Source organism: Pelophylax lessonae (assembly GCF_965119305.1).
Source record: "Pelophylax lessonae genome assembly, chromosome: 5".
NCBI lineage: Eukaryota > Metazoa > Chordata > Amphibia > Anura > Ranidae > Pelophylax > Pelophylax lessonae.
This window is the reverse complement of record NC_138772.1, coordinates 333,615,179-333,641,655: the sequence shown is the minus strand read 5'-3', so window position 1 is coordinate 333,641,655 and position 26,477 is coordinate 333,615,179.

Genomic DNA, 26,477 nt, shown 5'->3' with positions numbered 1-26,477 from the left:
GAGCAAATACAATGTAACAATGTATTGTTTCATTGTATCATCGTATTTACTATTTCATTCATAAGTATGTAGCACTAACCCCTGAGAGGGCCGCTGAGTTTGTCCCTGGTTCGTTCCCACTAGTGTGACAGCAGCCATGCATACAGCAACATTCACTCTTCTGGCTCAATGAAACAGTCTAGGGGGTGGCATTTTCTGTATTTATTGTTGAACAACTTGGATAGGGTAATAGAAACTCTAGGATACTCCATAATACTGAACGAGACCCTTCTCACTCTGCAGCTACTCTTTAAAACAACAATAGCTCAGGAAATGGACAGCACTGGGACACCATAAGCAATGTTCCAGGCCAGGCGAGCCTTAATGTCAGTGCACCAGGGGATTACCAGCAGCAACAATGTAGATATTTATCAGCACACCACAGATCTTCAAGTTGAGTTCAAACTGTTTTTTGTTCAAGCATGAACACATCACAAACAAAAAAGTGCAACATTTCGGAGTCACACAGGACCCTTTCGTCAGGCATGTGATGATCACCTGCCTGACAAAGGGGTCATGCGTGACTCAGAATTATTGCACTTTCTTGTTTGTGATGTGATCATGCTTCAATACAAAAAACATTTTGACTCAACTTGAAGATCCGTGGTGTGCTGGCAAATATATTCATTGTGGCTTTTATGATCCAGTCTCCAGCTGGTGCTTACTACAGCACCCAATACTCTAGAGCAGTGGTCTCCAAACTGCAGCCCGGTGGCCAGATGTGGCCCCTTACTTCCCTTTATGCGGCCCTTGGGGCTTTTTTCCTCCCCTTGATACTATACACTATTCCTCCCACTGACACCAACAATGGGGCACTATTCCTCCCACTGACACCAACGATGGGTCACTTTTCCTCCCACTGATACTAACGATGATGCACTATTTGTCCCACTGATACCAATAATAGAGTAGGATTCCTCTCACTCATACCAATGATGGGGTATGACTCTTGCCACTCATACCAATGATGGGGTACGATTCCTTCCCACTGACACCAATGATGGTGTACAATTCCTCCCACCAATACCAATGATTGGGCACTATTCCTCTAACTGACACCAACAACAGGGCACTACTCCTCCCACTGGTACCAACGATAGGGCACTGTTTCTCACCCGAATACCAAAGATGCATTGTTCACATCTACTGATGCCAGAATAATTTTTACTCCCAATGGACACAGTGCGACCCCCCTAAATTATGAAGGCCAATACACTGGCCCTTTGTTCAGAAAGTTTGGAGACCCCTGCCCTAGAGCTTTAGTATAGCTGAGACCTTGATGAGCTCCTGGTAGATGTCAGCTGGGCTGCCTGAGAAGGCAACAGCCCTCCAGGCTGGGGACTTCTCCCCCTGGACAAGAATGGGCAGTTCCATGCCAGTAAAACCCAGAGCAGACTTGAACAATCACATGCTACTTCACTGATTACAGAGTCAAAAAAAATATACTCTGGTTTCTCTTCAGATTGAATAAATCTTTCGCCTTTTTTACAGAGTCAAAAAAAGAAAATAAAGATTACCTGACAGCCTAGCACCTAACTAGGCTACATGTAGTTATAAGGTGGGACCTTTAACCTGCATATGACAATACTTAAAGAAATCTTATAATAAAATGTATTTCAATGTAAACCTTATTAACCACTTGCCACCCAGGCAAATTCTGACACTTCTCTCCTACATGTAAAAATCATAATTGTTTTGCAAAAAAATTACTCAGGACCCCCAAACATTATATATTATTTTTTAGCAGAGACCGTAGAGAATAAAATGGTGGTAACTTTTTATGTCGCACGGTATTTGCGCAGCAATTTTTCAAACTGTTTCATGAATAAAAAAAATAAAAAAACACTAAAGTTTGTCTGATTTTCTTTGCATATTGTGAAAGATAATGTTATACTGAGTAAATTGATACCTAACATGTCACACTGTAAAATTGCTTGCACTTGTGAAATGGCGCCAAACTTCGGTACTTAAAAATCTCCACAGGGGGCACTCTAAAAATGTTTGCATGTTACCTGTTTATAGTTATAGAGGAGGTCTTAGGCTAGAATTATTGCTCTCACTTTAACGTTCGTAGCAATACCTCACATGTGTGGTCAACCCATTCGCTGCCAGGCCCTGTTCTTCACTTTTAAACTTAGCTGGCCAGGCCATTTTTGCAATTTTCCATTGCTTTTTTATTTTTCCCTTACAGCTTTCAGAGTTTGTTAAAGACCCACCAAATTATATATTTTCTAAATGCACATGACCAGTAGACTACAAACAAGGTGCTACTGATTTTTAGGGTACAATGATGTTTGCGAAAATGTTTATCAAAACAATATTTTCTCTAAAATTACACTAAAACTATTATTAGCAGATAAAAACACAGCCCATTTTACAACATCCCTACTAAATATAAAAGCTAACCTGTATTGAGTTAATAAATACCCACTATTTGTATATTTTAGATTTTGCGAAATGGTGAAAATCGAACATACGCAAGAATGGAAATATCCAAATTTCTCAAAAAATCTATGGGTTTTCATTGTTCCCCTACAGCTTTCAGAGTTTGTTTAGGACCACCCAAACCATATATTTTCTGAGAGCACATGACCTGTAGAATAAAAAAAAGGTGCTACTGATTTTAACGCCCTGCGACATTGGTGCAAATGTTTATCAAACCAATATATTCACTAAAAGTTCTCTAAAATCATTTTTAGCAGATATAAACAAAGCAAGTTTTCCAAAATACTGCTACATTCCTACTAAATATAAAAGCTTAACCTGTATTGAGTTAATAAATACCAAATATTTGTAATTTTTATATTACGCCTTTTTGCAAAATGGTGAAGATTTAACGTACGCAAAAATGTAAATAACCACATTTCTCTAAAAATCTGAAGGTTTTCATTGTTTCCTTTTAGCTTTCAGAGTTTGTTAAAGACCCCCCAAACTATACATTTTCTGAAAGTATAGGACCAGTAGAATAAAAGGAAAGGGCTACTGATTTTTAAGGCCCCACGATATTTGCGCTGAAGTTTACCAAAGCAATATTTACGCCAAAATTACACTAAAATCAATGTTAGCAGACATAAACGCAGCAAATTTTACAAAATTCCTGATAAATTCCTACTAAATTTAAAAACTTAACCTTTATTGTGTTAATAAATAACAAATATTTGCATCATATCGCAGTATGAGGGGGGTGATTGGACTGGTGGGGGGGACAAACTTAGACCCCTCCAAGCACCTGCAGCGGGAGTGGCAGAGGAGGGATGTTGGCTTCTAAGGGCAGCAGGGGATCGGGTTTGCGGGGGTCAGATGGGGTGCTAGGGGGCAGGAAGGGGGATGAAGGGGATAGGAAAGGAGAGTGGGTGGAGCAGTTTTAGGTGACAGGGAGAGGGCGGGAGCTGGGGACAGGGAAGCGGCAGCATGGGGGGGGGGAACAATCACATTTTAGGTTAACAACTCTGATCAGCAGATTGTATTCCGCTAATAAGAGTTATAGAATTGTTCAGCAATTTTTTTTATTGTTTATTTTATTGTTATATTTTGACACTTTCCCTTTACATTTTTTATTTTGATCGCTTTTATTCCTATTACAAGGAACATAAAAACAACCCCTGAAATAGGAATACGGTATGACAGGTCCTCTTTACAGTGAGATCTGGGGTCTATAAGTCCCCAGATCTTGCCCCTAGGCTGAAAAGCCTAGAAAAAAAAAATAATAATACAATCTTGGCTTCCCAGTTGAGGCAACGGCAGTGTTTACAACTGCAGAGGCCAGATGTGACGTCATAACATCACGCCCAGCCTCCGAAGGTCAAAAAGTTGACCGGGGACCATTTGGTCCTCAGTCTGCTCTATGGTAACCAGCCCCCTGCCGGCCAATTCATTTCCTGGCTCACTGATCGCACGGGCGAGCCAGTAGAAGCACCATGGGTAAAAATAATCAAGTGGCTGAACAGCCACTATGATGGTTTTTACGATACAGGTAATCACAGACAGAGGATATCAGAATGATGTCTGTAGCTGTAGGCATCATTCAGATATCCCCACTCAAAGCCCACTATGTCATATGACATGGTTGGGCGGGGTAACCCTAAAGCGTTTTTAAACCCCAAGACAAAAATGTAATATATAGCAACTTACCAATCATTAGATTCCGCAGCTGATTCAGTTTTCTTTTTTTGGTCTTTTCCCTCTGTTTTTCACCTGGTAATTAGGCGAGTAACACACCTCCAGTATTAGTGAGACGCAGCTCTGCAGGAATGAGCAGAGGGGGCAAAGCAGACTTTTTTCTTTTAGGCCAATTTGTATTCTGCTACATATTTTTGGTAAAAAAAAATTGCAATAAGCGTATTTTGATTGGTTTGCGCAAAAGTTATCGCGTCTACAAACTTGGGGAAAGATTTATGTCATTTTTATTTATTTAATTTTTTTTTACTAGTAATGGCAGCAATCTGCAATTTATAGCAAGATTGCGACATTGTGGCGGACACATCGGACCCCTAACTGACATTTTTGACACTTTTGGGGGGGGACCAGTGACATTACTACAGTAATCAGTGCTACAAAAATGCACTGTTACTGTAATAATGACAATGGCAGGTAAGGGGTTAACACAGTGGTGATCAAAGGGTTAAGTGTGAGCCTAGGGGAGTGTTTTCCAACTGTATGGGGGATGGACTTGTAAAAAGACTATAGAGACCTGTGATTCTATATAGAAGGATAACAGGCGCTGTGTGATCATTTCAGAGGGAAGAGTGGTCAGCTGTGTTTACAACACCTGACCGTCCTTCTCCCTCAGTGGGGAGCGATCGCGGGTGCCCGGCGGCAATCGCGACCGTCGGTCCCATAGATAAGCAACCCCCGCTGCCTAATTGGGCGCGTGCTTGCCCCCAGCATAACGCAAGCGACCCACGTAGGGCTACGCCGTTTTGCGCAGCTGAGCCAGCCTGCCACAGTAAATATGCGGTGGGCGGTCGGCAAATGGTTAAGTAATGACCTTATTGTCATAATGGTCTTTAGTGGAAATGTAAAAATTGCTGAGGTCCATAGGGGTATAAAGGTACGAGAGCTGAACTGGTTACATTTTAATATCTTACCAAAATTCATCAATCAATTTGTTTGTCTCCAAGAGTCTTCTAAAACTACAAAATGCTCTCAACATACAGTATATAGTATTGGCTATGCTATGTTTATGTTGTTTTTGGTTTGCGGTTGCCAAGGTTCTAAGCTACAATCAGAAGATCAGTTTCATTTCTGGCATGTTTCCAAGAAAAGCAACCAGGAACATTGAAAGTTAAAAAATGTAAAATTCGTCCTTGTTTTTTTTTTACATTTTCCTTAATTACATTTACTGTAGTCATAGCAACAAACTTCCTTTTTAAAGCACATCGCCCTTTGCAAACACGTTTTGCCAAATTATTCAGCAAAAATGTCATAATGACTAAAGCCCTATACACACCTGTGTGTTTTTTTGTGCATTTTAGGTGAGGTGCACTAAAAATGTCTTGCAGTTTCATCAAAACACGTTTTCTTTTGACTTCAATGGCAGTGTCCTTAAAAAGCATGTACAACATGCCTAAAACGCAATTTGCCAAAAACACCTTGCAGAGATGTGAACCAGTCCTAAGTATAAGTAATAGGCCATGACAGACAAGTAGATTACCATTAGTGATTTTGAACTAGAGAGTAAGACAAAGAATCTAGGGACACATATAAGGAAATAGGGATGCTGCTCACCCTAAAATAATGTCACAACAAAAAATTAACAAATCCCCAGGGTTTTTAGCAGCATAGAAATTATGTAAAAAAAAAAATGTAGATAGAAAAAGATATATTTTATTGTACAAATGATGAAAATCAGACAACAATTCCTTAAAATTTGAGCTCTGGTTACAAAATCACCTTTAATTCAGCCCATCAGTCATGACAGTAATACAGGCAGGTATACTTATATACAAGGTAATTATTGCAATTCTGAGCCTACCCTAGAAGTTGCTCCAATGCTGAGTCATGGTCTTCTTCAGGGGAACTGTGTTGTCTCCAACAGATGGAAGGCGGGGTTTGAAACCAGAGAGTCTAATATCTGAGATCCTTCTTAAAACATTCTGACCGTCCATGTGGCAACACCCAACAAGTCTGGCTTACAAAGAACCATGTGTGGGGCATTTGAGATGGGCAGAATTAGGCACACCTTAAGCTGGTAAGCCAAAAACTATAACCCCAAAAAATAAGGCAGTCAAATCTCATACATGGTGGACCACTCATTTAAAAATACTTCATTGGTTAGTGTAGCTAGAACAGGGTTCTATCCGCTTATTTGACCACCAATATGCAGCTAATCGGTTGTGTGCTTCCTCAGAACTTTAAAAAACCTTACTAAATACCTTGGACTGTCTACTTTTACCTTGGACTGTCTACTTTTCAAAAAGGGTCCATTTGGGGGGTATTTGTACTGTCTGGTGTTTTTGGGCCTCAAGAAATTAGATAGGCCATCAGTATATCAGGACTGATCAATTTTCAGATACGATATACTGTAAACCACAGTTTGTGGACAAATTTCCTACAGACTAAATAATATACACTGATTTGGGTTATTTTGACCGAAGAAATATAGCGGAATACATTTTGGGCTAGATTCATGGAGAACGATTATTTATTTGCAAAATGTTAATAACAGAAATAAAAAAAATATATATTTTTTTTAAATGTGTTTTTTTTTTAAATTTACTTAGCAAAAAATTTAAAACCCAGTGGTGATTAAATACCACCAAAACAAAGTGATAATTGTGTGAACATAATGATAAAAATTTATTTTGGGTACACTGTTCCATGACTGTGCAAATGTCATTTAAAGTGCAGCAGCGTTAAAAGCTGAAAATTGTCCTGGGTAGAAAGGGTAAAATTCCCCAGTATTGAAGTGATTAAAGTGGATGGAGCTCAAGGCACTCAGATTTTTATAAGCTCAGATGTGTAGAGAACAGTTACCTTTCTGCAAGTGTAATAAATGGTTAGATTGCTTCACAGTATTTTCAAATCAATACTTTTGTTTCTGCCGGATAGTAGAACTCCTGCTGTACTCCTGGCCTGCTCTAAATATGAAAGCTATGGGTCTTATAGGCTGCAGGTTTATTTTATTTTTCCACTTCTTTCTCCCCTTGGTCATTCACAGAACACCATGTATTGTGTGAACCATTCTTATTAGTGTATTAAACTACTGTGCTGAAAAAAAAAAAAACTGTTAGTTACAGAGCTCAATAAATTAAGTTCAAATTTCATGAGTCAGAGCATTGACTCACTTCCCCTGTCTGTAAGGACTAGATGTAAAAAAAAAAAAAAAAAAAACTTCAAACTTCCAAATCCAAAAAATTCTGTGACACCAGACTTGTCATATTGTTTTTTCACATTGGGCAGCCAAGTCCTGGGGTTAACACCAGCCCTATTCTGAGATTTCAAACTTAACATCTTGAATGGAAAGAAATTGGCGTTAAGCACCAACAATCCCGCGCAGTGGATAAAGAAGAAAGTATATATGTGATAAATTGTATCAGATCAGAAATAAATATGTGAATAATACAAATAAAGGGAGCCCCAGCATAAACGTAAAAACGTGAAATGTGACAAAATTATAAAATGAAATATAATAGCTGCGCTCAACCCTATAAAAATTTATAACAAATAAATTCACATGTGCTGTGAATCTGTGTGCACAAACAATAAGCTATATAGCAATACCCAAATTATTGGTATTTTTAAGTGAGTATGTGTTTAAACAAATCAATGTACCATACATATAAATATGAATATAATACCAAAAATCGTGATAAATAAAATTGTGATAAAATAATCCCAACAAAGGAATATATGTAAATCACTGCAGACAGTCCAACATAGATGGAAAAGCTGAAGAGTCCTATATTGTGCTTCTTCCAGCAGAAAGACACCTTCACCAAATCACAGGATCACCCAGTGAGTCAGGCTGCTTACAAGATATGGTGGACCCCTAAATTATAAGGGGTCAGTAAGGACCTTTCTCATAGGTATAGACAGGGTTAATAATTGGTTCCTACTGTATTTATCAGACCAGATCTTACAACGGCCACCATGAAGTATATACCAGATATAATGCTCCAATGATATCATGCATAAATGAAAAAGGAGAGCTTCATGGTGAAGTAAGTTGGTATATCATAAATTTATTAATAGAATAAAACTTACAATGGGTTTTCCTTAATCAGAGCAGATCAATCACAATCCAAATGCCGAATGCCGGGTGAACGTACTTCCGCGTTCCAGTTTGCGTTCCACCCCGGAGTCGGAAATTGCGTGGCTAGGCGTAATGCGATCAGACGTCCCTACGCGTTTCGTCAGTGTGCAGCCGACGTTCTCAAGGGTCATGTGACCGCATTCGCAATGGGGATATATAATTTTGTCTCAAACGTAACATATTGCCAATCTGTCCCTTGTGACAATTACATAATGGCGAGGGCAACCCAAAGGTACCTAAAAGCCATTCTGAACATGAAACATGTTGAATGGAATTCTAGTAGTGTATGGCAAGCTTGAAGTGGAACTACAGTGTAACGGAACCATGACCTACACTGTGCTTGTGGGCTTCCGTCAGTATACGGCTTCCTTCAGCCTTGAACAGAGATATCAAATATTCCAGCCGCCCCCCATACAAAGCTAGCTGACAACTTAGCTTGTATAAGTTCTAGAACCTTCTCTTTTATTGAACAACTCACACAGTTTATATACAGCATGGAAATCCGCTTCCTGATCAGATTACCCCATCAGGTCAGGGATTGCCTGATTACATTATCATATGCAGAGGAACTCGTGTACAGAAATTAACCTGAACTAATTATCTAGCCATCTGGACAGAAACAGTGAGTTCATTAACAATTAACAGGCTTAACAGAATACACATCACACCTCAATACACAGACAATAGGAAGAGACCACCAGTGACAGACTGTCCATCTCTGACATTGAAGTACAATACCCATTATCATAAGTGTAAACACAGAACCCCCAGTAGATAACAGGTGAGTATATCAGCATATTTAAAGAGGTGTGGAAGACAGGTGGTTGAGCTGATGATATTAACATCTGCTATGAGTCTTACTGTATTTTATCCCCAGTGACGGCAAGTACCTTCACATACAGTAAGGGCAAAACGTTTTATTTTTATTTTGGATAGAGTAAGTGAGGGTTATTACCCCTGTAAGGTTTATTTTTGCCAAACGTTGTCCCATTCGGGATATTTCCCTTCACTTCCTGTCCCATAGCCAAAACAGGAAGTGAGAAGAAAACCCTGCTAATTAAGGGAATCTCTTGGATTTCCCCTCTAATACTTTTCTGAGGACAACCTAACATTCAGGATTTTCTTTTACTTTCACTTTTAATGATAACGATAAAAAGGACAAATAGAGAAGGAGGAATCTCCTTAATGAGGACACTGACAGATGTTCCAATCCATCTTCCCTCTATCCAAAACCAAAATAAAAGTTTTGCTTGTAGTTATATTTTAAAAGAAAATTCTAGGGAAATTTTTCATTGGGGATACTTGGTCTGGGGACAACGATCTAACAGGGGATTTGCCGAATTTTGGATACATTTCTTCGCATTTCCTTTTGTGTCTACAAAACAGAAGTAAAGAAGAAAACCCTTAAATTGAACACGATTGGCAAAAAACAGGGGTTATATCACTTCTCTACTTTATCCAAAATAAAAAAAAGAAGGCTTTATATATGTTTTAAGGTGAGACTCCAGATTGTATGTTTAATTAAAAATTGCACTTCCAATACCTGTTAAATTTAAAGCAGCTTTGGATGAAATACTAAGCTTCTTACCAGTGCTCACCCCACAGACTCTCAGCTGCCACTTCTTTACCAGTGACGCTCAGTGTCATCTAAACCATTTTCAATGATCCTAGGGATGTTAATGACAGACTCCATTGGGGGAGTGCCTAGGCTCATAGTAAAGGAGCAATACATAAAGTTTATGGTTCAAAGCACAAGTTGCCTGCGCTCAGAGTGGGGTAGTCTCTAATCCACCTTATTAGGGTCTTTCCACTGTTTCTGGAGCTGTGGACACGACAACCCAGGAGGAATGCTATGGCCTTGCTGCTCCTTACACGACCAGGGAAGTCTTGAAACACTGTAAACAACAAACAAACACAGGGGTGCACAGGCCTAGTGCATTATCCTTTGGATGGTTTATTTAAAAGTAAAAAGATTAAAAATACTCACAAACGAGTTCTTGTTAAAAGCATATCACATAAGGAACGCAGTCCTCAGTAAAGGGATCCGAGGGTGAGTTGTCCCTTGGATTCGTGAAGGCTAACGCGTTTCAAGGCTTAGCCTCTTCCTCGGATCCCTTTACTGAGGACTGCGTTCCTAATGTGATATGCTTTTAACAAGAACTCGTTTGTGAGTATTTTTACATAGTTACATAGTTACATAGTAGGTGAGGTTGAATAAAGACAATAGTCCATCCAGTTCAACCTGTGTAGGTGTGTGTGGCTGTACTCATCTCACATACCCCTGAATGTTCTGATCCTTGAGATGTAAGTCTAAGAGTCTTTTGAAAGCCACCATACTACCCGCAGAAACCACCTCTTGTGGTAGAGAATTCCACAATCTTGTAGCCCTAACAGTAAAGAACCCCCCACGTTGCCTGTGGTTAAAACGCTTCTCCTCTAATCGCATTGTATGCCCTCGAGTCCTCATGCAATCCCTTCGAATGAACAGCTTTTTTTCTAAGCTGGGATCCCCATTAAGATATTTATAAATTGCTATCATGTCCCCCCTCAGACGTCTCTTCTCCAGGGAGAATAAATCAAGCGATTGTAGACGCTCTTCATAGTCAAGGTCCTCCAATCCCCTAATTAGTTTAGTTGCCCTTCTCTGGACTCTCTCCAGCTCCAACACATCCCTCCTGAGGACTGGCGACCAGAGCTGGACAGAATACTCCAGATGCGGTCGGACCAGAGTTTTATAAAGTGGAAGGATTATAGTCTTATCTCTGGAATACATCCCTTTCTTTATGCATGCTAATATTCTGCTGGCTTTGGCAGCTGCCGCTTGACATTGCATGCTGTTGCCTAATCTATCATCAACCAAGACTCCCAGATCCTTCTCCATTTTTGATTCCCCCAAGGGTTCCCCTCCTAACGTGTATTGTGTTTTTATGTTTTTAGTCCCCAAGTGCAAAACCTTACACTTCTCCACGTTAAACCTCATTTGCCATGTCGTTGCCCACTCTGTAATTTTGTCCAGGTCATTCTGTAGGATATCTGCTTCATGCTGTGCAGTTATTGCCCTGGCCAATTTTGTGTCATCTGCAAAAACTGATAACGCACTACTGATCCCGTCCTCAATGCTGTTTATGAATAAATTGAACAAGGTTGGTCCCAGGACTGAGCCCTGGGGCACCCCGCTTACAACCTCAGACCAGTCTGAGTATGCGCTGTTTATTACCACCCTTTGGACACGCCCTTTAAGCCAATTCCGTATCCAAGAGCAAACCCTGCTTTCGATACCTGCAGACCTTATTTTATAAATTAAGCGCTTGTGGGGAACTGTATCAAACGCCTTAGCGAAATCCAAGTACACCACATCCACTGGTCTCCCCCTATCTAGCTCACAGCTCACCTCCTCGTAGAATGCTAAGAGATTGGTTTGACAAGAACGCCCATTTGTAAACCCGTGCTGATTACTGCTGATGATGTTGTTGTCTTTAGCAAACTCTACGATATAGTCCCTTATCATCCCCTCCAGAAGTTTACATACTATTGATGTCAAACTGACAGGCCTATAATTTCCCGGGATATGCCTCTGGCCCTTTTTGAATATCGGAATCACGTTAGCTTTCTTCCAATCCCCTGGTACATCTCCTGTCCTAATACTGTCAGCAAAGATCAGGAACAGTGGTCTAGATATAACCTTACTGAGTTCCTTGAGTACTCTCGGATGTACGCCATCCGGGCCTGGTGATTTGTTTGTGTTAAGTTTATCCAGCCTTTCCCTGATTTCACCCTCTGTTAGCCATAGTGGCAAATCCTGTGTATTACTACTAACCATACAGTCATGGTCAGTGTACCCCTCCGTTTCCTGTGTAAAGACTGACGAGAAAAAAGCATTCAGCACGGTTGCTTTTTCAGTGTCCTCTGTAACCATCCCCCCATCATCGCTAATTATGTGTGCAATATGCTCTGCCCTAGTTTTTTTGCTGTTGATATATTTAAAGAATTTCTTTGGGTTTTTTTTACTATCCTCCGCTATTTGTCTCTCAAAGTTGATTTTAGCCATTTTGATTTCGTGTTTACTTTTCTTATTTGCCTCCTTGTATAGCTCGAAAGCCAATACAGTGCCCTCTGATTTATATTTCTTGAAGGCCATTTTTTTTTCCCTAATACGTTTTTTAACGTTACGGTTTAGCCAGCCAGGTTTGGCTTTGTCTCTTCTAAATTTATTTCCCATAGGAATGCACTGCAAGATGCCTTTGCCTAATATGTTCCTAAAGCATTCCCATTTTTCCTCTGTGGTCAGGGATCCCAGGGTTTGGTCCCAGTTTACCCTTTCCATCAATGAGTACAATTTTGGAAAGTTTGCCCTTCTGAAGTTTAGGGTTCTTATGTTCCCCACTTGCCTTGTTATATTGTTATTTATACTAAATGTGATCATCCTGTGATCGCTAGAGCCCAGGTTGTCCTGAACTACTACCTCCGAGATTATGTCTGGGTCATTAGTGATCAATAGATCCAGGAGTGCATTTTCTCTAGTCGGAGAATCCACCAACTGTGACATGTAATTATCCAGTAAGGTTTCTGTGAATAGGCGGGCCTTCTGTGAGTGTGCAGTCCCCTCTTCCCAGTCAATGTCAGGATAATTGAAGTCCCCCAATATGATGACTGATCCCAATTTTGCCACTTTACTCATTAGTGCTAAAAATTCCAGCTCTACCTCCTCCCCTTGGTTAGGTGGCCTATAGCAAACCCCCACAATTACTTTCCCCTTTTCTCCTTCCCTATGGAGTTCAACCCACACAGATTCTAACTCCATGCTCATCCCATCCGTAATGTCACTCCTTTCTATCACCTTTATATTGTTCTTGACATAGAGACATACCCCTCCCCCTCTTTTTCCTACCCTGTCCTTCCGGTACACCGAATACCCTTGGATATTGGCCAGCCAGTCATGTGAGGGGTCAAACCAAGTCTCTGTTATTCCCACAAGGTCTATGTCATCCTCATGTACTAACATTTCCAACTCATCCATTTTATTAGCTAGGCTCCTGGCATTAGCATATACCCCTCTTAGTTTTACGGAAGTTGAGCGCAATTGGTGGTTATGTTTATTCCTGTTTGGTCTGAGGTTTTCCCGCACAGACCTACCGATTGGCGTTGTGGACCTACTGTCGCTGCTGACCCTACAACTGGCTTCAGTCCTTTGCTCCCTCCTGACTGATTCTACTTCTGAGCCCTCCCCCCCGTCTCCTAGTTTAAAAGCCCCTCCAACTTGGTGGCCATCTTTCTCCCCAAAAGAGCTGTACCGTCCCCATTAAGGTGCAGCCCATCCTTACTAAAGAGCTGGTAGCCGACTGAGAAGTCAGCCCAGTTCTCCAGGAACCCAAACCCCTCCTTCCTACACCAATTCCTCAGCCACTTGTTAAGTTCCCTAATCTCCTTCTGCCTCTCTTGTGTGGCTCGAGGTACAGGCAGTATTTCAGAGAAAACCACCTTGGAGGTCCTTTTCCTCAATCTATTACCTAAGTCCCTGAAATCGTTCTTAAGGATCCTCCACCTACCTTTAACTTTGTCATTAGTGCCCACGTGCACCATGACCGCTGGGTCATCCCCAGCCCCCCACATCAATCTGTCTGCCAGATCTGCGATGTGCCGAACTCGGGCGCCCGGTAAACAACATACTGTTCGGTTCACGAGATCTTTTTTACAGATTGCCCTCTCTGTCCTCTTGATAATTGAGTCCCCAACTACCACAACCTTTCTAACCTTTCCTGAGTTACAGCCCCCCTTCTTCCTGGAGCCGTCCCTCCCCTGGCAGCTGGGGGAGGGCGCATGCTCCAGCTCTGCCACCCCTGATTTGATATCCCCCTCAACCTGCAACTCGGCAGATTTGTTAGGGTCTATCAACTCAGGATTGGCCTCCCTGGCACTCCTCCCTCTACCCTTCCTAACAGTCACCCAGCTGCGTACCTCTGCTGCTTGCGTCTCCTCTGTTCCTCCCTCCTCTATGCTGGCCCCTACCAGCGCCTGATAGGCAATGTCCAAGCTCCTTTCCAGGTTGTTGATGCCACGCAGTGTTGCCACTGTGTTCTGTAGGTCCAGGATCTGGTCTACCAGAGCAACAAGTCGCTCACATCTTGCACAGCAGTATTCGCCCTCGATTGGTTCATCGAGGAACGCATACATGCAGCAAGAAGTGCACTGAGTGGCATCCGCAATCCTGTCGGACATTATTACCCTCTACTCTATGGGGATAATATTAACGACCTGCTCTTCCTTACCTACACTACCTCTGTCTCCCCTGGTACTAAACCTGGGGTCCTCACCAGTCGCTAAGATACTCACCAGTCGCAAAGATCCAACAGACGGTAAGATACTCACCAGTCATTTTTAATCTTTTTACTTTTAAATAAACCATCCAAAGGATAATGCACTAGGCCTGTGCGCCCCTGTGTTTGTTTGTTGTTCATAGTACTGGTGGACTGAGCAATCACATTTCAATACATGAACGCAACTCAATTTAGGAAGAAGGACTGTCCACCAACCACTGCGAAGGAAGAGGAGGAAGATCCTGTGACATCATCAGACCTGTACATTTGGGGAGTGGCTTCGAGGGATTGTGAAGGTGAAATTCTGCTTGCCCGAGAAATAAAAAATAAGGTTAGGTTGAAATATACGAGGCAGTGATATACATATTTGTGCACAAAAGTTATATATTTAAAAAAAAAAAAATCAAGAAAGTGTATATTGATGGTGTAATAATTCCTAACTAATTTGTATGCTTGAAGTGGAACTACCAGGGCTGGCCCAAGACATTGTGCTGCCTAGGTCCAAGAATGAAATGCTGCCCCCCCCAAACAAAAAAACAAAAAAAAACAATGGCGCCCAACAAAATGCCCCCACATCAATTATTTTATATAAATATAACCATTAGAAAATATTATATATACTGTTATCTTCCTCCATAACTCACTTCTGGACCAGTCCACCAAACACCCACTGTCTGTCCTCAGTCCTCCTGTCACTCCTGTGTCTGCCGGGGCCACCGCTCTAGAAGATCCAGCCTGTCCTGCGTGAGATGGAGTGTGCTGACGCTGAGGTCATTGCGCACACCACGATCACGTGAGGGAAGTTCCCGGGAGGAGACACTCCGCCTCCTCATACTCAGCAGTTTGCACTACGGATGGCAGTATGAGATGGGGAAATGCCACCTGTAACACGCCGCAAACTGATGACACACAAAACTGCTAAAAAAAGAATCTTGGGAGTCAATTTGCTGCCCCTCTTCAAGTTCTACCTGGGTCCAATGGACCCAGTGGTACCCATGGTAGAGAACTACAGTATAGGCAAAACTTTTTTTTTCATTTTGGATAGAGTAAGTAAGGCTGATAACCCCTGTAAGGTTTATTCCTAATTTCTAATTAACAATTACTAAGTAATATGTACCTATTTTGTGAACCTGTTATTACCTGAGGCTGCAAACGCTTTCCAACTGTCAGCTAGTGAAAAGAAAAGAAAAGATAAGACTGTACATATTTCAAAGAAATGCAGTATTGGTCACTTTGAACAGCTTGTCTTGTGAATTCCAGAGAAGAAACAACTTGGCCTAATATTTTCATGGTTGACTTAATATGGAATCAATTTATCTGTCAACACAATTTAAATATACTTTCAGGTGAACAGGTTACAGGATGCGCACAGAAAATGTTTAGAAACTGGCTTCTGTCCTGGCGTCTCTGATATGTCTGCACAGGTGTATTCCTGTTGTGCCCGACTGTTCACCTTTCAGCTTGGCTTGCTGTGTTCTCTATCTACAAATGGCTCTGCCTCTTATCTGCATATTTCACTGCTGAGACTATTTCTACTAATGATAAAAGCATCTACGTAACTATTACATGAATGTAGCACCTTAGTCAAAATAATTCACTTACCTGGTATTCATATCTGCATCTCTAGAATGTTTTTCTGTAAAGGTAAAATAAGCAACAGTAAAGGAAGGATGAAACTATATTCAGTGCCAATCACACATATGCGATGTCAGACATAGCATGTGATTCGCACCGCACCACTGTGCAAATCACATGCGATGTCTGTGCGTTGCAAATTCAGCCATACAGATTGTATGGCTGAGGTCGCTTTGCATTCGGACCAAAGTCGCACAGGGCCCTTTTTTTGGTCCACCTATGCGATCTAATTCCTGTCCAAACTGACAGTTCGCACTGGGGTATGCAAACTAATCTGGGGGTGTCGTTATCTTTGTAATGACACTCCCAGCAGTTTGCATATGGCAGTGTTAACTGCCTGGGAGTCGGGTGCAATGCGGGAACTCGCAGTGGATTAGCAGTGTTCCCGCATCGCACCAATGTGAACCGGCACTTAATCAGAAATTCTATCTTCAATAAACTTGAATAGAAAATATTACCAGAGGGTCTTTTCAAGTATTTCTAAATGTTAGTTGCTTAAATATTATAATTGTAAAGGATGACTTACCCCTTTATTTACCTTTTCTTACTTGCAATCTTGTCGCTGGCGACGGCTCACCAGCAACAAGATCAGGGAACTTACCCATCTGCCCTCTCCCTCTCAGACTGGATGAGCGAGGAGTCGCTCTTTGGCAGGAGAATAATACTGAGCATCGCTTTTTTGTCAGTGAGAGAGCAACCTTTCCAAACAAGAGAGTAGTTTTACTTCACTTTTTAGTGAGCTACCTTTTTTCTGTACCTGGAGAATTGCTGCCAGTGACAGTATTGCAAGTATGGCACTAGTCTAAATCTGAACCTATGGGAATAATGAGTCAGGTTGTTAAAACACTGCCTAAAGATACATGGTTTGTTGCACTATGCTCTTTAACATGCACATTTTGGCCATACGGCTAATTTGCTACAACAAAACAACTTCATATTTTTTGGCCTTATTTTAGAACAGGGGGCCTAAAGTTCTAAGCAAAGGGCCAGTTTACTGTCCTTCAGACTTTAGGGGGGCCAAACTGTGACCATTGGGAGTAGAAAAGGTCCAGATATCAGTGGGAAAAAATAATGCCCCATGGTTTGTTTCAGTTGAAGTAATTGTGCCCCATCATTGGAGTCAATGGGAGGATTTGTGCCCCATCATTGATGTTATTGGGCCCCATTGTTGGTGTCATTGGGAGAAATTGTGTCCCATCGTTGATGTCATTGGGAGGAATTGTGCTCCATCATTGGTGTTAGTAGGAGGAATTGTGCACCTTCATTGGTGTCAGTTGAGGAAATTATGCTCCACTGTTTGTATTAGTGGATGAAATAGTGAGCCGAGGGCCAAATAAAAGCAAGCAAAGAGCCCCGGGCCACAGTTTGGAGACCACTGTTTTAGAAGATAGACTGACTCTAAAGGTGTTAGGGTAAATTAATCAAAATTTTTAGATATTTAAAAATAAATTATGTCACTAAAATAAATACAATCTAAACAAATGTCCATTGCAAAGAAGACATGGATTCCTCTCTAGTTTACCTTGTAGATGATCTGGGTCTGGGTAGGATGGACTGTGTTTGTTGGGTACAGAGTTACAGTGGGAAGAGGATTTAAGATTCATTTGGACAATAGAATTCCAGCATCAGGAAATGTATTATTTCTAAGAGGGCACAATTGATCAAAATTAGACAATAAATCCTAAAAGGAAACAAAGGTATATTTTTGGATGGCATATACTGTATTATGAGTTATTATTGCAGGGTTTACCTTAAAGTAGACTAATAGGCTAAACTTTCTTTTCATTTTGAACAGAGTAGGGGAGAGTCATAACCCCTGTCAGTTTATTGTTTGCCATCTTTGTCCCATTGGGAAAATTCCCCTTCACTTCATGCCAAAAGGAGAAGTGAGAGAAAATCCCTGAAAATGAAGGGAATTCCTTGGGGACCCTCAGATCACCAGAACTAGTGTGCTCATTGGAAGATTGCCCCCTCTATTACATTTCTGGGGACAACCTAAAATTTGGGATTTTCTTTTACTTTCATTTTTAATGATAATGGTAAACAGGACAAATATAGAGGATGAATCTCCTTAAAGCGAAGTTTCACCCTAAAAATGACTTTTACATCATCAGTTACAGTAAAAAAAATCCTGAAAAAGAATTGAATAATTAATATTTTTTTGTTTCACTTACCTTGATTTTAATGAAAATTAACCTACCTTCCTTCCTCTTCCTCCTTATGCGGCCGCGGGCCCCGACGTCACTTTGCATTGCGTCCTGGGAGATGAGCATCATCAATCCCAGGATGCAATCGGAATGGCTGGCCGCTACTCTGATTGCCGATCGCAATCTACAGCGCATGCGTGAGATTGCGATCCGCATTCTGGGTAGCCAGGAACCAGGAAGAGGGACACAGCGGGGGACACAGCGGGGGACACAGCAGGGGACACAGCGGCTTCAGATGCCCACACCGGAGATGGCCACGATCTGCAATAAATTTTAAAGGTAAGAATTTATCTTTATTCAATTACTGTACTGTAATGTGGGGTTAGTGTTAGTGTAATTGGCTATAGCTTAGGATTAGGGAGGTATTTTTATGTAAAAAATGTTTTTGTGGCCGGAACTCCACTTTAATGGGGGCACAGACAGCAATAGAAAAAAAAAAACCCTAATAGTTGTTCTAATCCCTCTCCATTCTATCCAAAACTAAAAAAAAAATGTTGCCTTTAGTTGTACTTTAAAGTCATTTTATATGCCACTTTCACAATTTTACATGTTTCTACTATTCTTTAAATGGTATTAATGTAAATATTTGTAGACTAAAGTGTTTGTTACCCTAAAAAAAAAAAAAAAACATAGAGATCCTGTTTCATTATAGCAGGTTAAACAGCACAGTGCTGTAAAAAAACCTGGCTGATCCTGCCTCTTCCTGTGTCCCCCTCTCTGTGCTGACCGCGATAATCATGGCTAATGAGCTTTGACCACTGTAGTCAGGCTGCATGCCTCCTTCAGCTCTCCCCTCTGCTCTCCCCCCTCCCCTTCCTGCCTGTCAGCTCCATGTATCTGTGTCTCCACCCCCTCCTTCCCTGCTGCTGATAATAAACCAGTCAACTGCCACTGCCATCCTCTCTCTCTGTTAAGCTCCTCTCCTGCATTGTATAACTGCTTGTAAGAAACTATGCCTCTAAATACCTTTTTAAGAAGTGTTTTTAGGTCTGTCTTGTGACTCCTGGCTGCTCTGATAACACAATCCAGGGCTACAGCAGGAGGAGCCGAGTGCCTAGTTCGGCGGTCACATGACTCCTGGCTGACATCAGAGAGAGAGCTCGGCTCCTCCTGCTGTAGCCCTGGATTGTGTTATCAGAGCGGCCAGGAGTCACGTGACAGACCTAAAGACACTTCTCAAAAAGGTATTTAGAGGCATTGCTTTTTACAAACAGTTATACAATGCAGGATAGGAGATTAAAAGAGAGGGGCTGGCAGCAAGGCAATGGTTTAGGGTTACAAACCCTTTAACACTATGAACAGAGCAGATTAGCTACTAAAACAACTCTACCTAAAACACACAAAATCCCATAAGACTTACATTAGGTCTGTGCAATAGCAATCTTTCCACCTCCTAGTGCCAGCTTCATAGATATCCATCCTTACCAGTCAATAAACTCCAAAAAAATACATGTATCTTACTCCGATATCTTCAGCTCAGTTATTTATTTCAAAGAAGCGGAATCAATTGATCGAGTCACATATATATAATATGTCTTTTTCATGTTTCCTCTATGTTTGCACACAGTAGATACGCTTTGACAGAACACACACACACATAATGTTTGCCTACTTTGTAAGTAACTTATTCTGGTTAATCCCATAAAGGACAACATTTTTTTAGCCCTGTACATAGAGACATTACTATAATGTTGTGACATTACTATAATGTTGTGACATTACTATAATGTTGTGACAAATTGTAATCTATGTGCAAATATTTTATTTTCTTAGCCAAATTACTTGTACATTCCCTTCAGTGCAAAAATGCTACATGTCAAAATCCCCGCCATGCATGAATACAGTTATCATATGAGGATGCTTTTCGAGTGTAATGGGAATGGCATATTGTCACCTTAAAGAAATATTCATGATTCAATAGAACAATGCTAGACTTTGAAAGACAATGTTGAGAAATTCTAATTGTATTTTTCTACAAATGATTTATGATTTGTACTTCCCCATAAAGTTGGCTGCATGTCAGCAGCATTAATGTATCTCGGAAATACACTTGACCTGTTGAATTTTTAATTGCTTGGTTTAATTAAATTAAGTTGTACAAGGAACTTCAACGTCTTTACAAATCCACATCCCCCTGATGCCCCATTCCATGACCGTTAAATGTCATAGGCCAGGGCCTCTACTGCCCTTTTAAATTCTGCCATTTGAAACTTGTTTGGAAGTGAACAACTGGAGCATGGTTTAATGTCAGAAAGTGTTGTACTTAAAGTGATTGTAAAGTCTTGTTTTTTTCTATAATGTTATGGTACATGTGTATGTTGTTTATGTTATCTTTATGTTATGTTTAATGTTATATGTTATACTTACCTGCCCTGTGAAGTGGATGTGCACAGAGCAGCCCAGAAGCTCCTCTTCTTGGGTCCCTCTTCGATGCTGCTGGCCCCTCCCTCCTGTTGAGTGCCCCCACAGCAAGCAGCTTGCTATGGGGTACCCGGGCCGAGTTGCAGCTCTGTGTATCCATTCAGACACCGAGCCGTGGTGGGGCCCCACCCCCTCTCTCTCCTCATTAGCTAATTAATTTTAATTGACAGCAGTGGAAGCCAATGGCGCCGCTGCTGTGTCTTAGCCAATCAGGAGGAAGATTCCCGGATGGCCGAGGCAGTTGGGGACATTGCTGGATCAAGAGGGGGCTCAGGTAAGTATTAGGAGGGCTAAGGGGGGCTGCTGCACACAGAAGGTATTTTATCTAAATGTATAGAATGCATTAAGATAAAAAAGTGCCTTTACAACCACTTTAATAGCTACTTGTAAAAAAAGAGTCAAGGCCCCATATATAGCTTGAGCATAGGATTCAAAGGACTTCACAGGATTAAGTTGAAAACAAACAAAACAAAGGTACTTGCACCCACCATAAGATTCTGAATTTCAACAATATTATATATTTCTATGTAAATCTAGGGTTGAAACACATTGTAAAAGAAAATATATATGGCAAGCGCCTAATAGCAGACTGCTTTTTTTTTTTAATCAGATAATTTTTATTGAGAAAAAAACTTTTTCACATACAATACAAAACCAAAACCAAACTTACAAGACAAAAACAGACGAGGAAGTCTCCAATTCCCAAAAGGCCCACTTAGAGTGGCATAGACTATGTTTATACGGCGGCGGGGAATCCGCCGCCTTGGACATCACAGTACGGTAATACATTATCTAGCAAGAAATTGCAGTGAAGTATCAACAATCTTATACTTTAAGCGTCCCACATATAGTACAGACTTCTAGGAGAAGACGCCCCCCCGCCACCGACAAAACACAAAACAATACACTGAAATTCCGGTGAGTTACTCCATGTACGTGTGCTACGGGGAGCCCCCAAGTACCAGCCGCAAGGAAAATGTGGTAGACAGTTCGAGGAGTCCCCCGGCGCAGACCCAGAGAAAAAACCCCCAGGGTCGCAGCCACCTTATGTCGGAGGTCGTCGAACCCCACCCATAATCCTATTGGACACCAGGTGAAGTGGGGCTAGACCCGGGACGTCCAACCACGGGCCCCATATGCGCTCAAATTTCATGACATTCCCTCTGTGTTTATAAGTGAGATGCTCCCTGTTCAAGAGCACCTTAACCTCCTCAACCCAGGCTTCACGCGTAGGAGCCTGAGCAGAGATCCATTTGCGGGCTATCAGCTTTCTAGCAATAAAAAGTACTCTAAGGATTGCAATGTGCATCTCGGGGGGGGGGGGGGGGGTAGAGTTCCGCATCCAACCATCCCAGGATACACAATTTGGGTTCCACAGACAATGACAATTTCCAAACATCGTTAATAGAGCGTATTATCCCATGCCAGTAGCGATGCAACTTCGGACAGCGCCACAGCATGCGTAACAGATCGCCCGTGTGAACTTTGCATCGAGGGCAGAGGAGAGTATCCCTCCTCCGCCAACTGTGCAATCGCTGCGGGGTCCGGTAGGTGCGATGTAGTATAAACAATTGAGTGAGTCTCTGCGAGGAAGACAGCGAGACCCTGGGTACATTGTCCAGGATGCCGGTCCATTCCTCAGCGGATATGGGACCCACATCCTCGGCCCAGGATTCCCTGCACTTAAATGTCATAGCCCTTGATATCTGTCCCATGAAGGCCGTATAGAGTGAGGAAATCTGCCCTTTCTTACTTGCGGTGTTAACCAGACTCAGGAGGATAGCAGGCCAGCACAAACCCCAGGGGGAGACCTTAGACTGAGCGTCCATGGCATGACGCAGCTGCAGATACTGAAAGAAGAGGGAGTTAGGCAGTCCAAATTCGGTGCGGAGAGACTGGTGCTGATGTTGCACAGAGCGATAGAATCGTTGAGCCTCCAACCAACGGCCCTCCGAGGCCGCCGTGGGGGAAGCCAAGTAGTCACGCTCGGCCCGAAGCACCGCCTCACCTGCCTTCTTCGCCCAGCGCCTACTATTAGATTTAATAGACGATACCTCTTTGATGAACAGCCCACGTAAATATGCTTTCATAGCGTCCCACACAATCCCCGGAGCTGCAGAGTGCCTGTTCTCAGTAAAAAAGTGCGTCAGTTGGGTGGTAAATGCTGCATGGTCTGGGAACAATGAAAGCCAGAATGGATTCAGCTTCCAGTGCATGGGCAATCTACTCCCCGGAAACCTGAGCCGGAGCTGAAGTGGGGAGTGATCCGACAATCCCCTGGCTAAATAGGTAACTACCGGAGAAAGGGCATGGGTTAGATCCGAGCCAAAGGCAAGGTCAATACGGGATAGGGATGAGTGAGACAGTGAATGACAGGAGAAACCAGCATCGAGCGGGCGCAAACTGCGCCAGAGATCCACCAGGCCCAACTCCCCCATAAATCGAGCAAACGGAGTGGGCCTCCTGGAACCCCCGGGGCAGTACTTCTTATAGACATCCAGTGTCGGATCCAGCACGTTATTAAAATCACCCAACACTAGCACTGGCACTTGGGGGTGTTTCCCGACAAACCGAGACAAGCACTCTAGCACCTCAAAGGAGAAGGGAGGCGGGATATATACATTAGCTACAATACACTCAAATGCATTCCATACTCCAACCAAGAAAATAAATCTGCCCTGAGAGTCCACCAATGAGTCCCGCAATTCAAATTTGGTAGATGCGGATAGTAAAATTGAGACACCCCTAGAGTATTGGCTGTGATAGGAATGAAACTGGGTCGGAAACCGCCTAGAGCGGAGTCCGCTAGAAGATTCTGGCGTAAGGTGGGTTTCCTGCAGACACACCAGCGCAGGACCCTGGTGCGACAACAGGGTCATCACAGCAGTGCGTTTACTTGCGTCCCCGTACATTCCAGGATAGCAGAGAGTCATCAATGGTCGCCATGGTAGCTAGGCAATGCAGGAAAGTGGTAGGACAAGCCTACAGGCAAACAGTGGGGAGGAGTCCATAGGAGAAATCTGATACTCAGGAATCGCAGAGGAGGCCCAGGGGCACAAATGTTGGTATAGGTAGCATGTAAAACAGAGCGCGTAGGTAGAGTTCCATGGAGCACGTCACCGGTAAAAAAAAAACAGACAAAAAAACAAAAACCAAAAAACACAGAACGAAGAACAGGTACAAAAAAAAAACGCGGTGAGTAGTAGCTGGGGAGGCCACATTCACCCAAGCCCCGCAGGGAACAGTTATCCAGCCCAACATGGGCGAGGGGGTAGTAGAAGAGGGCCCGAACTTGCACAAACATAGAGACCCGGTTCTTCCCTTCCACGGGCTCCGGAAAGTGAGACATCAGTGGAACCATAAACTCTAATCAGTGCACGGCTCCGTGGCTCTCAGCAGGAGAATAAAAGGACCCATACACCATAGAAAGACCCTTGCTCCTCGTGAGGACGATCATTCCGCCGCAGCTCTGAGCTGCCGCTCCTGGCGGTCCAGCCAATTCATGGCAGAAATGGGGCTCTCGAAGAAGTGTACAGTTCCGTTCGCCACCACACGTAGTTTGGCCGGATACATCATGGAATACACCAAAGGGATGGCGCGCAGACGTTTTTTGACTTCGGTAAAGCGCGCCCTCTGCTTCTGCAGAGCGGCAGAGAAATCAGGATAAATGGAGATTTTAGCACCCTGAATCTCCATGCGAGGCTGTTGCCGGGCAAGTCTCAGAATAATATCTCTATCTTTATAGTGAAACAGCTTTAGTAAAAATGGTCTATCAGGGCCACCTGGTGGAGGGGCCCTGAAAGGCACCCTATGTGCCCGCTCCACAGAGAAAAATGGGGAGAGATTGTCTTTCCCAAAGGTAGTCAGTAACCAGTGCTCGATAAATTCCACCGGAGTTTTACCCTCTGCTTTCTCTGGGATGCCCACCAGGTGCAGATTACTGCGACGCAGCCGGTTCTCCATGTCCTCCAGCCTATTCATCGCCTCAGAGACCCCAGAGGAGTTCATGCGCACATCTTGGATCAGGGGGGGTAAATCATCCTCAACAGCGCTCACTCAACCCTCCAAGGCTGTGGTCCACTCTCTCATCTTTTGCATATCTTGCCTGATATGTAGCAAGCCCTCTTTCATACTCTTAACTTCCACAGACAGCTCAGATAGGGAGGCCCCATAGGTATGTACAGCCGTTAGGACATCCTGTATAGTGGGGATGGCCTGGGGGATATCATCCAGCGGAGCTGTACCCTCTGCACCCTCCAGCCGAGTACTCACTGTGTGTCCAGGAGGAGAGCCGGCCTGAACAGCCTCGTGTGGGGGCATCGCAGCCCCAGGCGGAGATGGAGGATTCCTGGAGGACGGAGAAGGAGCCGGAGGAGAAGATGCTGGCTTGTGCTTAGCAGGGTCCCTGGCAAACTTTCCCAGCTTAGCGATGGCAGTCGGCGGAGGCTTCTCACGAGTAGCACGCTGTGGGAGCGGGCCGGCGCCATCTTGGATTTGCCTGACTGCGGCTGTGCTGTCGTCTTTCCTCCTTGTCATGGCGGAGTGTGGCAGTGAGGATCCCCAAAACAGCCACCGGGATGCGAGGAGCAGCGGCGCGGGTCGACCAGGTGCTTTCAGCGGGCGCTAGGGTCCGAATACCAGGATTAATTCAAGCAGGATAGCGGAGCCGACTCGGGACACGTCTGCTCACATCGGCAGTTCAGCCACGCCCCAGCAGACTGCTTTTACAGAAGATCCAGGAACAGTATCAGTGCTAGCACTAGGCACCCAGGGTATGTGCACCACATCTCCTTTGGGTCGTCCCAGTTCCCCAATGTAGCGATCCCATGGGTGCAGTATAAATGCTTATTGAGAGTTTGTGGAACCACTGCAGAAGCTTTTTCCAGGCTCCTCCTCGCCTCTGGTGTTTTACATGACACACACGAGGAGGAACCTGGGGGGGAAGAACATCTCCCTTGCTGTGCTGTTTCCGAGATCTGTAAGTTTTGGAGGGGGGTGGTATTGGGGCTGGGGACAGACTGACTTTGGGGGTGACCAAGATTAGTGCTGGGCAATAAGGGATATAATTGCTTTGAGGGTAAATAGGGGGGGGGGTAATGTGTTAATGTGTTCTGGGAGGTTGTAATTATAGGGTGGAAGAGGATTTATGTTGGAGGGGTGTGCTAGGAAGGAGGTTTGGAGGCTTAGTGCTAGGAGAGGGATTAAGTGGAGAGGATTTGTTCTAGGCACGTGAAATTAGGTGCTAGGCAGGTGAAGACGTGGGATTTCCAGATGGTTTGTGCTGAGAGCAGTGGATTAGGGGGGCGGTTTGTGATGGGGGGTAAGTGGATTTGTGTTAGGGAGGTTTTGGGGGGAGGGGTGAGAGAGGATTAGTGCTAGGAGGGGGATGGGGGGTAGAGTGTTGGGAAGGGGAATTTGGGTGGTGGGGATTTGTGCTAGGAGAGGGGATTTGTGCTAGGAGAGGGGATTATTGATGGGGGGGGGGGTGATGATGATTTGTGCTGAGAGGGGGGATTTGGGAGTTAGGAGTCAAGCAGTGGGATGGCAAACTGGAACAACTCTCCATTCAAGAACCAAAGATGTCCTGTTGAGTGCAGATGTCTGGAG